Genomic DNA, 13,881 nt, shown 5'->3' with positions numbered 1-13,881 from the left:
CAAAGGATGACAGTCCTACCAGTCTGTGTGGCGTGGGGCCATAACATCACCGCCCAATATAACTTCATGCTGTTTGTGCCTTCTTCCAGCCTACTTCCTGAAAGGTTCGGGCTTCCATATGTGCTGCAAATTTTTTGTTTGTTTGTTTGTTTTTTTGTTTTTTTGTTTGTTTGTTTGTTTGTTTTTTTGTTTTTCTCCGGTACCAGGAACCGAACTCACGACCTTGCGCATGCCAGGCAGGCGCTTTTGCCGCTGAGCTAAATCCCCAGCCCCGTGCTGCAAATTTTAATCAGTTATCAAAAGCGCCCAACCCTACTGTGGGAAGAATCTCACTACTGTCTTCAATCAACAGAAGGCTTCCTTGCTGCAACTGAGCTCAGTAAGAGTGAGTTCCAAACTGGCATCTGAATATATTTAAGTCTTTTCATTTTTATGTTTTGCGGTGCTAAGGGTTAAACCTATATCCCTGGGCATACCAAGCAAATACTCTGCCGCTGAGCCACACCCCCCCACAGCCTTGCCTACTTATGAGCCCGAATTCCCTTACAAGGGACGCTCCTGTGGAGACATCTCCACCCCTTCCTTTTCTTCCAGCTTGACACAGTCTCAGAGCTGAGCGCCGCCATTCTCAGTTACAAGGTTGTGGGATTCTGACCACAGCCCTCAAATTGACACCTGTTGAAATAATATTGGAACCACATTGGTAAAATAATCGAAACAAAGATGTCAGCTCAGTTAATCTGATGTTAGAAATACGCAAGAGACACCCTCATGCCCAGGCTGGTGCTCCCAGTCAAGTCTGGGCTTGTTGTCTATTACCTGACAAGTCTGAGACAAAATCAGCAATAAATATAAGGTAATTTAATTAATTCCTTCCATCCCAGCAGGCAGGCCCCAGTGCTCTGGCTGTCCCAGGCCTCTAAAGTAAAGGTTGTACCCCCCAGTGGGAAATACTTAGGCTGTGCTTTCCTTATTTTAAGCGGGTGATCGGCAACCAAGGTTCTGCCTTGAACTCCATAGGCCACTAAAGCAACAGCATCATTTTTCTCACCCTTAAAGGCACGGTAATCAATTGTGTGCAATTCATTCACAGGAAAACGTACTTTGTCAGAGTCGGGTCCCTAGGGGAATCTCCGAGGGTCCTCGTGCTTCCTGGACAGACAGAGGGGAGCAAGAGGGTCAGGGAAAAAGACTGGGAGAGACAGAGAGAAGAAAATCTGGATTAAAAGGAACAAGACAGTATGAAAGGGGAATGACAAAGAGAGAAGGAGAGAGAAGCTATAAGAAAAACATACTTTGTGAAATTAAGTTGTTTGATCATATTATGAAGACATGCTTTGAGCTGATATTTATAAGGACACCAGGGCCCTTTTACTTCCAAATTCAACAGTGCCGACCTACGATTTCTCATCAGGGAATAGAACATCAACCCATTTAATTATTCTTCCCATTTTTTCAGTCTTCCGAATGAAGCCCGAACAGAGGATGTACAGCGACAGGTCATGCTGTTTATAAATGCAAGCACCAACTATTTGGTCAGTGCAGATAAAGGAGAGAAGTGGGCAAGGCTGGGTGGGGAAGTCGAACCGCTGTACCTGTGCTGTGCACGCGCTGGGCCTTTAATCCACAGACAGACTGTTCTGGGGGGCCCTGAGGGGAACGCGGACTTCTCACGGGGTGGAGGAGTGGGAGGACTTGCGGAAAGCCCGCGCCGTGTTCCTACCTGGCCCACACTGAAGGCTGACAGGGACCTGGTATGGCTGCTGGTGGGGAACGGGACTTGCTCCATGTGAAGCCAATTAGCTTACACACCAAAACAGGTAGGAAGTGGCGCACATTTTCAAGTGTGGATGAAATAAAGCACCTACCTAGGTCCGCAAACACCAGGTCAGTAAAAGTCTGCAGACCTCATTAAAAGGCAGATCAGCAGGATGGGCCCCAGTCATTAAATATGTTAATTTGCAGCAAGGAAATTAGAACTTTGGAAGAACAAACCTGTGGCCAGTGTAACCCCCAGCCCTGGTTCTCTGCATAGACGACCTTGGTTGCTAGTCTTGGTGACCTTGTTTGGTAGTTTGTATACTTGGGAGGGATTTGGAGTACGTGATCGAAATTCTCCATAATTTCCTTTATTGATAACTCAGCGCTCAAGACACCTTAAGCAGCTGTGACAGGGAGTTTAGGGTTCATGACCTCTAACATCTGGTGATACGGTCACTTTTCCTTTATGTCCGGGGAAGGAACATTCACATCCTTTTTCTTTCGCTGGCTTTTGGCTGTTGACCTTGCGAATGAGCTGAGCTATGAAAATTCAGCCTTGAAACTCTTTATGGGGAGACCAAGAAGGGGAGGCCAGGTGGGGTCAGCATTCACTTCTCCAGGTATCGGCAGGTCACAAGGAGATGCAAGGTGGCATGGAACCAGATTCAGTCTGACCACGCGGCTGCTAGGGCATTGGGCGTAAGGATGGTTTTAAAATGCAGGAGGGACAGAAGTGCTGAGTGAAGCGCGGAGGCCCCAAAGCGGAGGCCGCACCAATTAGGTCAGCTAACAACAGGCAGCCTTTATCCCTGGCAGGAGGCGCCCCAGCAAGTGAGGAGAAACGGGAGCCGCAGAGAGGTGCCCGCTTTTTCAAAGGGAAAATGTCATTTGTACACAGTCAACATCTTAACAAGCTATAAACAAGCAGCCCTGACTTCTAGCAGCTTTCCCAATGCCTGAGTGACTCAAATCCACAATGTTTTTCCAAACCCACTCGGTTAATTTGCGGCCTGGTGTTCATTAGGGCGACGTGTCCCTTGAGACCGTCTCCAGCTCCGCTTCCCACATCACGCCTGGGGTCCGAGGACTTTTCCAACGCGGGTGTCTGCCCAGGGAGGCTTAGTCACGTCTTCTGCCCTCTCTCAGTGCCTTACAGGCCCGCCTCGTAACTCATGAGAGGATGTGTTTGTTTTGTTTTAAAATTCTAGCGCTTCAAAAATCGCCCATCATTTATCACTCATCTTATATGAGCAATTGTGGGTCGATGCGAGCCGGATGCTTTTCCCCCAAACTCCTCCTCTCTCCCCCTCCTGCCTCTTCTACTCCTCCACCCGCCAGGGAAATCAAGAAAAACAAGATTCTACTTGTCCAGGCCCTCGGAGACTCCTTGCAATTGCTGGAATCGTCACAATAAGTGGTAGTAATAGAACCATATACAGGATTGTAAATACAAACCGCTCCGTGGAGTGGCAAAAAATAATGAAGTAATTAGGTGAACTATCGTCAGCACCTGTGACTGATTGGTACAAGCACGTTTCTGGTTTTCTCCTATTGTTATTTATCCGGAACAATACACAGATTTTGAAGTTGCGCAACCACCCCGTGCCTCCTTCTCCTGAGGGCCTCTGCCGCCCCCGGTCGGTCAGGGTCTGGGTCCTTGCCTGAATGCCCCGGGAAGGGGGGACCTGTGCGTCAGAACACGGCCCGCCGAAACCACACTGGGGAAGCAAGAGTCCTGCTTTCCAGCCCATTAGGGTTAATGCCACTTTAATTAGCAATTGAGGTGCCGCCTAAGAGCGCTATTTAATGCGCCATTTCTCGGCTAAACTTGTGTCCCCCCAGACAACCCAAAATGTAGCCCACTCAGGTGGGAGACAATCAAGGGAACAGAGACTTGCCAAGTCACTCACTGTTGATTCTAAACAGAAATGGCCATTCAAATGCTCAATCCCGCTGCTAGCTGGGCTTTCTGCACGGACACATGCCGTTAGTCACCAGTAATAATTTTATGATGATAATCATAAGTCATGTTTATGGTAGTCCCAGGTACCAGGCTCTGGTTAAAGGCACAGCATATATATTTATACAACAGCCCCTCGAGATGCTGTTATCATCCCCATTTTACAGATGGGGAAACTGAGGCACAGAATGTTGTCCAAAGTCACAAAGCCAGGTTTCCAACCCAGGCAGTTTGATGCTGGACACACAATCTCAGTCTGTTACTGCCCCTGCCTGTGGCTGCTGCACAAGGCTGTGGACCTACGTATATGACAGTGTGTCGGCACCGGTGGGACATCAAGGATTGAGCTAAAAACCAAGGCAAGGAAACGGATTTCTCACAGTCAGGCCAACTAATGTGGCTGAGTGCAGTGTCACCCGCCCTTAGCTGGGAAGGGAGACTACCAGCTGCGGCCCTCACGCATGCAGAGGTAAGGAGGGCTCAGAACTCTGGTTGCTACTGAGAGAGAGATGTGTGTGAGGGGGTGGCGTGACCCCCACTCGGTGCCTCTGACGCAGGCTTCATCCCGCTCGCAACCTCTTGGGTCTCCGCACTGACTGAACTCAAAGGTCACATAAGAACTGGACTTCTAAATGTTTTTTTTTTTTTTTTTGCCTTTTTGAGACAGGGTCTCACTATGCAGTTCAGGCTGGCCTTGAGCACACTTTGCAGCCCAGGCTGGTCTCGAACTCCCAAGGATCCTCCTGCCTCAGCCTCCTGAGGGCTGGGATTACAGGAGTGCGCCACCATGCCCGACTGGGCTTTTAAATTTGAAGAAAGCCAGGTGACTGTGTTTTCCAAGTGTCGCTACCTCCTCCCCACACCCTGGGCATTATTTCTGGCTTAGGACTCTGAGCATGGGATGTTGTAGGTGACTGAGGATGTTACACAACCTCCTTTGTGCCTCAACTTTTTTGTCTGTGAAATGGACATAATAATGTTAACTGCATTAATAACTGTTCACTACTAGTTACCTTTATTTTATGTGAAGGCAACTTGTCTTCAGGCCTTTGTCTCACAGGTCCTGCTCCATGGCATCATATTTCATATTGATAATTTTTGTTTCTTTTCTCCAAGAAGTATCAGGCCCCTCCAACCTGAAACCAGCCATGGTTTCTTAGAACAGGGACATCGGGTTGGGCCAGCTGGTACAGCCTTGCCTAGCGGCGCTTCTGAGTACCGTTCAACCTGAAAACACATGGGACAGGCTCTTAGTTGTGGACGAGGACACAAACTTCTTTCAGGGAAGACTAAGAGCTGCAGGAGGCAGCATCTGCCAGACTGCAGGCGCTGCACAGCGACCCTCTTGTCTCCTTTTGCTCAGGATGACGCCTGCTGAAAAGCCGTAAGCACCTTAGCTTGGAGACCCTCTCACTCCTGGGCAAACTGTGTCTGCTCACCACCTTTCGCTGGGGCCAAAGCGTGCCACCGCCATTGTCCACAGGGCTCCCTGATAGCTGCACGCCCGGCAGAGAGCAGGGGCCTGGTGTGCATTTGCTGAAAGGCTGGAGCGTAAGCTGTCAGTAGCTTAGGAGCTTCAGAGAGGGAGTGAGCACTGTGGTCGGAGGTGAGCAGGTGGATTTCACAGTACCCAGGGAGAAAGATAAACCTGCGGTGGAGAAGGTGAATCAGAAAATTGCCGTTACTGGGGCAAGGGTGGTGGAATGAGACGAGGAGAACCCCCAAAATACGGAAGGGCTGCTCAGATCCAGGACAGTTTCTGTTTACCTCTGTGCACCCGATAACAAACGGTATGCCTTCTATTTCCAGTCTCCACCGCGTCTTCATCTTCTCAGCTTGGAAACAAGGTCTGTGTCAAAGCAGAACTCCGGATGCAGGCGGAACCTAGCCAGGGGCAAATGGTGCTCCAGGCAGGCCAGCAGCAGGCTTTGGGCATGCGGGCCACGGCTCAGGCCCAATTCCACATTCCACATGCTGTGTAGACTCCAATTACCCGAGGACTTAGAGATCAAACAGCCCAACTGCGCTGCACAATAAAGGAGGAGGTCTTAATTTTACTTTGCAAGCTACCCTTCCAGCCAGACTGCGCAAAACAATGCGCTGCATTTATGTTCTCCTGAGCCCCGAGCCTTCCCGAAATTGTCCCAGGTTATCCCGGCAACATCTCTATGAAGTGGGCAGAGGGGAGAGTTCAGATATTTGAAAGAATAGCGTGATTTCTGCTAGCCTGAGCTGAAGAGCACGGCAGCCGCAGATGGTTTGTTGGAGCCGCACACTCCTTCGCCAAGGAGGGAGCAGTATTTAAATGTTATTTATTTTTTACTCCTAGATATATTTTTAAGGTATCACGCCAGCGTGTGGGAGAAGTTTACATTCACCCTTAGCTCAGCTGTGGCATACACACACACACACACACACACACACACACACACACACACACGACTTGATATACAGAAGACAAGAAAGCGAGGCAAAGGCTAAGGGCCAGAAATTGGAATTTTGCAAGCTCTGTATTTCCTCCCTCTTATTGTACAAACGGCACTTGTCGTGAGGCACAGGATTGCCAAAAATTAGTCTGATTTCCTTTTCAACTGTAACATCAGTTCATAGGTAAATATTCCGGAAACTGTGGTCACTTCAAACACTTAAGGTTAAGGAAACCATAAAGGTTTATTTATTTATTTTTTTGCAGACATCTAACTAGACAGGTGACAAGAGAGACCTAAGCCCACAGATCTGATTTGTTTTTACATACCAGCTTCTTTCTTTTACCCTTCTAGCTTTCAGACAGTGGATTTTTGAAACTGAAACTAGTGCAGTAAAGTGTTAAAAAAATCTCAGGAATTTTTGATACATGATTTTACCTGTATAACAATCAGATTCTTCCTGTGGCTATTTGTCTGCAGCTTTTTCAAAAAAGGAATGATACAGACATCTTAAATTGATCAATATTTTCCTTAAAATAGACCTTTGATAAAGAGAGTATAAAATAAATATTCAAGATGTAGCTGAAGCTCTCTTGCAGTTTATGGATCAGGATTAGAGTCCAAAAGGCAAATGCAAATATCTTTGGAGGCGAAGTATTACCTACTGAACGCTTATATTTCTAATGGGAATTAACCCTAACCTGAAGGGGAAATGATCTTGTAGGATTTTCTATTTTGGAACTAATCTGCTAAATCATTTCATATGTTATGGTCTTGAAAAGCAGTTAACATGACTCTGAAAGCAGCGTTTTTCAAGGACAGTAAACATTGCTGAAAGCTAGTGATAAAGTTTTCTTCTATGAGCTTCCAAAACAACTTACCTTCATTTTAGCCATTTACTCTCAAATATCAAATGTTTCTCCCACCCTTTCTGTCCGCACACGTTACTTGTGTAATGATTTTTGTGGAACTTATAGCTGAATGACTTACTGTCTCAGTTTAAATTGTTGAAGATACTTAACAGGGATACTGCAAGCAAGAAGAACTCTGCAGTCTTCACTCTATTTTGCACTAAATGATATTACAAGAATAAACCTACAGATATTCACTTTCCAGTACTGATTTTAAATGTGTTCATTCTTTAACGGTAACAGCTCAAATTAGAAAGTTAAAAATCAGATCGTTGGTAATTATGAAATATGATATCACAAGCCACTGCAAGGCGTATGGAAGAATTAAGGTACCGTATGAATCAGCTCTCAACGCTGCAGAAAATGCATTTTGGTTACACCAAGCAAGAGCTCTGGGCTAGACAAGTCAAGGCCGGGTCACGGACCTCTGCACACAGTGGCGGTTCTTTGGGAAAAGGCTCCAGTGTCATACTACTTACCTTGCTTTACGCCACAACTGTTGCCAGCGCGAGCTTCGATTGCTTCTCAGTTCTATTCATCTGGATCTAGGAAGAAATCTTTTCCCTGACTAGTTACTTCTTAGCTGTTCCTTAGGATAGAAGGATTTTGGAAAAATACTGTGGCATGCTTTCCTCTGTGGACCTTCTCAGTTTAAAGCCTCAGAGATGGACAAGGGTGCAGTGGCTGCCGGACAGGCGCTGAAATTCGAAGCTGCGAAGCTTATTCGAAAGCCTTTCGCACCGCGTGGGCGCAGTTTCACAGGCAGCCACTAGATGGCGCGTGACAACCATGTGTGTCAGCCACTGTGCCCGCGGTTTCCTAGGCAGCTGCTAAAGTGCCAATGTGTTCTAAAACAATTCCTCCAAGACAACTCACCGTTACGTTATTGTCATCATCATTCCAGTCTTTATATGGAAACAAAGTAGTCCTGATTTACTTTTGCAACATACAGGGAAGTTTCACCGGATCGGATGTTCACTATTTTATGTACCAATCCCTGTATATAAATAAACTGAGCTTAAATAGAACTAAGACCCAAGTGTTACACACCGACGTGTACGCATCATACCTGGCAAGGTATTAACAGATATTTATTAAATGCCTATGGTGTACGAAAGTTACTTGTGCTTCTAAAATATCGCAAGAACATCTCATCACCAGAAATTTACACCAACATGTAAACTGATGTCGTTATCTGAACATAAAGACATCAATTTCACGTTGTACTGTTGAGTCATTGATATAGTATTAAACTAAACATGCCTTGGAAAGCTCAACAGCTCCATTTTTTATATACGATAAATATGAATGGCAGGGACAAAAAAAATCCCATGAAATACCTTATAAAATCTCTTCCCTCTTATAGCAAGGCATAATTTCTTTTGTCTAAATAAATATAAACTTCTATTAAAATCACAGATTAATGAAATTGACAGATTCTATAGTGGAGCCCCCTTCTGTGCCTATTGTCACCCACCCAGTGTAGGAATGATGTATTTCATGACATAATTTTTTTAAAGCCTATTTGCTTGTAACCCTTAAAAATAATGTACCACAGTGTTCAGGGAAGCATGAAAAAAATGTTCAAAATCAGTTCCACACTGTGGAGAGAATTTAGAAATCTCTAAGATACTTTTTACTTTTTAAAAAAAAATCAATGATTTTTAAAAATCGGGAGCATTTGAATTCTTTTATCCTTCTCAAAAATAAGTGTGATATTTCTTCTAAGCCAACTTCTACCTGAAAGGAAAGAATGATTTCATTTTTAGAATTCCTGGCTGTTTTGTTTGAACTGAAGAATTAGTTGCGTTTCAAAATAAGGACATGCCTAATGAAATGATTAAAACATACAGAGCATTAAATTATAAGCAGATGGGAGTGGAGCAGGGGAGGGGGAGGTGAGTTTGTTGGAGACCTGAGTCCAGGGATGTTGACAACTTTTTTCCTGAAGATTTTTGAAGCAACAGAGAGTAAGGAAACAACCTCTGGAAGGCACAACATTCCTTTTCTGGATAGATAGCAATGCAAGGAGAGCTAAAAAGGAAAAACCTATGTGTATTCTAACAGTTTTTAAAGATGGCCTTTATCAAAAGAAAACGGATAGTCATGTTGACACCCGAAAAGGAAACAGGAGTCACTTTGAGAAGGTGTCATAGTAGAGAAAGGCCTTATGCAAAGCCAGGGAATCGGGCTCAGTAAATCCTGGCTTCTGATTCTGATCTTCATCTTCATAAGAAAACAGACATTTCCCTAGCTGTTGTACGGCCCCAGTTTTTCATGAAATGCCTTCTCACCTCCTCCCCTGAAATTTATCATTTAAAATGCTGTCTTGTATAGTTAAAAGATAAGAATTCGATAAGATAGAGTTTACAAGCGCCAAAGAAGAAGTTTCGCAAATGGGAGCGGTTCATCCCTGTGTGAATTATGTTAGTGGCCCTTGATGGCTTGGCAGAGTCCATGAGAGTTTTATCTTGAATTTCTATCAGGCTGTATTCAGAGGAATTGGTTCCTTGGAAACCAACTTTTTTTTTTTTTTTTTAATCTGTGTCTTTCCTGGATATACAATGGCAACTCCAACCCATCTGAGCTGCCTTCCCGAACAGTGGCACCAATTGTCTCTGAGTGTAGGTTAATGGATGTAGGTCTAGTGATAAAGGAAATAAACCTTCCAAGATGTTGTCTAATTTTTAAAAGGCATCTCGCCTTCCTCGGTTGTGTGTCGTCTTTGTCTTGGATGTCTGCAAGGGAGAGGACAGCACTGGTGTGGCGACGGTAGCCTGGTCCCAGGGCAGCCAGGCTCCGAGTGAGGGTGAGGGTCACCCTCAGAATCAACATTGGTTCTCCCTTAATAGCAGACACGAGTCAGTGCATACACACACAGGCAACGTCCCCAGGAAAGGATCAGCCGAAGTGCTGCCTGGCAGGTGAGCACCTTTCCTTCCGTCCGCCTAAGCTACTACTGTGTCTGTTGACTTTCACATCAGCACCGCTGGGCCTGGCCTCATGGCAGCCAGCTCTGCTCTGGAAACTGCCCAGTTAGTGCAGAATCTTGTTGCTCTGATGTCACCCACTGAGTGGAGGTGCAGGCTCTCAACATCACGTCGTCTTGTTCCCACTCGGGTAAATCCACCTGAGCTGATGGCTGTGTTCAGGAGCAGAGCCCCTGGGTCTCCTTCCCAAACCCACACTTACCAACATGGAAACCAACTTCTTTTGGAGGAAGGTTTAGCCTACACCAAACAACCAGTTGAGTAGGGAAGAAGGTCATCTCTTCTCCCACCGTCCTTCAACCACCTTGAGAGCTGGCTCTTTCTATATATTTTTAAAGTATTGCTGAATGCATCTGATAGGAAGCCTCTTAGTTCTTAGAAAATGAACCAAAGTGTATAAATGTAACAGTTATATATAGAAATATTATCTACTGGTGGTCCACCTTTAGAGATGCAGCCATTGGAGATACGTCGGGGTTTGAACTGCTCCAGGAGGAAATGCTCTTGAGGAGGTTAACGCCTTAACACTTTACCAGCTGCTGGTCAGTATGGAAGGCAGCCTGAGACTGGGAAGAGGCAGGGGATCAGTTGGTAGGCCTGGTGAGAATGAGATAGAATTGACCAATGTGGGACAGGTGAGGGGAGAGTCTTGATGGGAAGGAGCTGAAGGATCACAGGAATCGGTCTCTGTCCATATGGACATGGCTCGCCGCTCTTCCTGAGCCCTCCCAGCTCCTGCAGACACAAATGGATGCCTTTGGCTCTGCAGCTGGGGCGAGAGGACACAGAGTCCTGACTGGAGTTTCTGACCGCTTCGTCAGGGCACATCTCCATGAAGACCTCGAATTACGTCCTCTAAAGACTCAGCTGTGTGGTTGTTGTCCTCATTTTATGGTTGTTTTTGTCATCATCATCATCATCATCATCATCGTCGTCCTCCTCCTCCTCATGGTGACAGAAGCTATTTAGCTCAGTGGCACAGCGCCTGCCTAGCAAGCGCAAGGTCTTGAGTTCGATTCCTGGTACTGGAAAAAAAAACCAAAAAAACAAAAAAAGAGAGAAGCTAATGTACTGAGAGCGTGCCGTGTCCGGGGCAGTGTTCTAAGCAATTCACCCACACTCTACTGTTCAGACCCATGAATAGAGGGGCCACCCTCTACCTTTGAGAAGTGATTCTTGAGCCCCATGGCAAGGGAAAGAGCAGCCTGCAGGATGTGCCTAAGATCCATGCTCTCCCCATGCTCGGCTCTAAACTGGGTCTTTCCACCCTCACTGGCCCAGGGAGCACTGTGGGGAGGAGGTTAAGGTTACAGCCCTCCACCTCCACTCCCAGAAGTGTTCTTTGCTACATCTGGAGTGGGCCATGGAATTGGTACTTTTACCTAGTTTTCCAGGCAATCTTGCTGCTTTGGGTCCATGGACCTTATGCAGAGAAACAAAGGCCTAGAGGAGACAGAGTTCAGAGTGAACGAGGGTGGTAACAGGGCTTCCCAGAGGGAGGGAGTCACTGAGTTGGGCCTGAGCTTCACTACAGCAGGGACTGTGTATCGCAGTTGGGGCCCCACACCTTCCAGAGCCAAAGCACCTTCCTTCAGGACAAGAGCAAACCACCCATCCTGCCTCAGGAGCTGGTGCCTGTGGAGATGCTCGGAGGCTCTGATTGGCTCTGTGGCCCCCAGGGTGTAGCCCAGGGCGCTGCTTAGCCAGGAGGAGGTGAAGGGTAGCTCGCTCAGCTTTGGGTCCAGCTGCTGGAATAGAAAGAGCTGAACTTTAAAAGAAGCGCTGGGTTTACCCGAGGGCAGCTGGATGTGTGAGTGGGTGGGGCACTGAGGCTGAGCTGAGGAAAGCTCTGGAAAACAGAAGGAGAAGGAGAAAGAGGAGAAAAAGAGAGCATGGAGCCTGGGTGTGGGCTTTATTTACACAGGCGAGATGAACATACTTGGGCTGCCTTTCGCTTTGTGTTTCAAACAATACCCTAGTAAAATCACCCTGATGGCCCCTAGAATATCCATGCAGAGACACTGTTCTACCATCGTTCCACCTGAGATCCTTTCGTGCAGTGGCCCTTTAGGGACAGCCGCTGAAACTCCCTGAGAGCCAGGAGGTAAAAAGCCTGGGGCATCTGTGTCACTCCCTCCCCGCAGATGCTTTTGTGAGTTCTTTTTTTTTCTTTTTTTTCCTTAAGATCAGTGATTTTTTTGAGAGTTGGGCTGAGGGGTGGAGAAAACACTAAACAAACAAAAGCAAGCCACTCAGGGTTTGGAGGACAGAACAGTTAAGAGCCTGAACCACGCTCTGCCTTCAGAAGACAACGGAAGACAGGGCCCCCTAGCCGCTTCACAATAGGTGAGAAGATGTTATCGGAGGAGTCGCTTTCAATGGTTTAAATTACAGGAGGAAAACATGTTCAGAGCTTGAAGAAGTTTAAAAAAACACAAAACACAAGGATTGTGCAGAACAAGAGAACAAGCAAAACAAGGGAATGAACTGCCAAAGAAAGTGGAATTTCCATCCCTGGAGCTATTCAGAGAACGAGGGACCTCTTTATTACAGGTTGTTTGGAGTAAAGAACTCGATCCCACCACGATGCCTGGGAATGGACCGAATGACCCAGGCCAAGTTCCTTCCAGTCCAAACAACTCCATAATTATTGACCCAGGTGGCCGTGGGTCTGTCTCAGAGGATGAGGAGTCCGTTTTCAACGGGCTTCCAGAGGCTCTGTTGCCAACGGTGCTTTGTCATTGACTGGATCATTTTCAAGTCATTTTGTTCAGCAGAGACTCCAATGGGGAGGTCCTCCCAGCAGCCCATTAAGTGCTGGCTGAGGAACATTGTAAGGGCTCAGGCCCTTCTGGCCTAATGGAATTCCCAATGGCGTTCGCGCAGCCTTCCGAGAGGTCCCTGGGCTCAGCTGAAGAATTCTGTGGCTGCCAGGGAAAGGGGAAGTAGCAAATACCCTGGTGTCTTCTGTTGCTGGGAAGTTCCATCCACTGGCCTCTCTGGCTGATGGATGGAGTTTCCCCCAAGGACGGTGGAGCCCAGTCAGCCTCTGCTGTGTTCTGTCACATAGATGTAAACTCATGCTGGCCTCCTCCCCTGCATTTTTGCCGTGTTTTCTCATCGCCGAGTCTCGACACGAGGAAGTCCTACCCTCAAAACAAGTCGGGAAGGACTCCCAACCAGTTCTAACTCCTCTTGCCACCTTTGGCTTCCCGTCTCAGAGGCCATTTTAAAAGAAGTTTAAGAAAATGGGTTTCAACATTTTCTACTCTTATGCAGTCCATATAACAATAATTTAATAAAATAAATTATGCTTCTAATCCCGGCTTTCCAAGGCTTTACCAGTGTTTGGGGAGGTCCCACATTAGTGAATAACCCCACAGCCCTGGTGCTTGCGACCACCTGCATATATAGAGGGCTTCACTGCTAGGGTGTGAATACGGTTTGTCCCCAAAAGCTCAGGTAGGAGTTTAATCCTGTTTACGAGGTAGTAAGAGGTTAGAAACTCTAACTATGGCCTTCAGAGATGAGCCTTAGGGAGGTGGTAAGGATTAAATGGAGTCACTGGGGTAGCGCCGCATGATTGGATCCCAGTGGCTTTGTAAGAAGAGAGAGCAGAGGAAGCACATGCATCTTCCCTGTCTTGTCTTGTTCCTGTGATTCCTGTGCTGCCTGGGACTCTGCCAGCCAGAAGGCTATCCCCAGATGACCTTGACCTTGACCTCCAGCTGAGTCAAAATCCCTCCCCCCACTTTTCAAAACAAACAAAGTACCCAGCCTATGGTATTGTGCTATGATCAACAGAATGTGAACTAAGACCCCCCCCCATAGCA

The 13,881-nt window shown here is 46.7% G+C and overlaps 1 long non-coding RNA gene across 1 annotated transcript; it reads right to left on the bottom strand.

The window, feature by feature from the left end:
• Positions 1–4,508: 4,508 nt before the first annotated feature.
• LOC102003476 lies at positions 4,509–7,779 on the bottom strand. Its single transcript, XR_261494.2, has 3 exons — positions 7,538–7,779; positions 5,489–5,747; positions 4,509–4,948 (listed from the first exon to the last, which is right to left on the bottom strand). It is a non-coding gene; the product is annotated as an uncharacterized LOC102003476 (long non-coding RNA).
• Between the last annotated feature and the right edge of the window lie 6,102 nt (positions 7,780–13,881).

The sequence above is a fragment of the Chinchilla lanigera genome, unplaced genomic scaffold, assembly GCF_000276665.1.
Source record: "Chinchilla lanigera isolate Chin_1 unplaced genomic scaffold, ChiLan1.0 scaffold00030, whole genome shotgun sequence".
NCBI lineage: Eukaryota > Metazoa > Chordata > Mammalia > Rodentia > Chinchillidae > Chinchilla > Chinchilla lanigera.
Note: the sequence above shows the minus strand (reverse complement) of the source record. Positions and strands in the feature narration are given on the sequence as shown.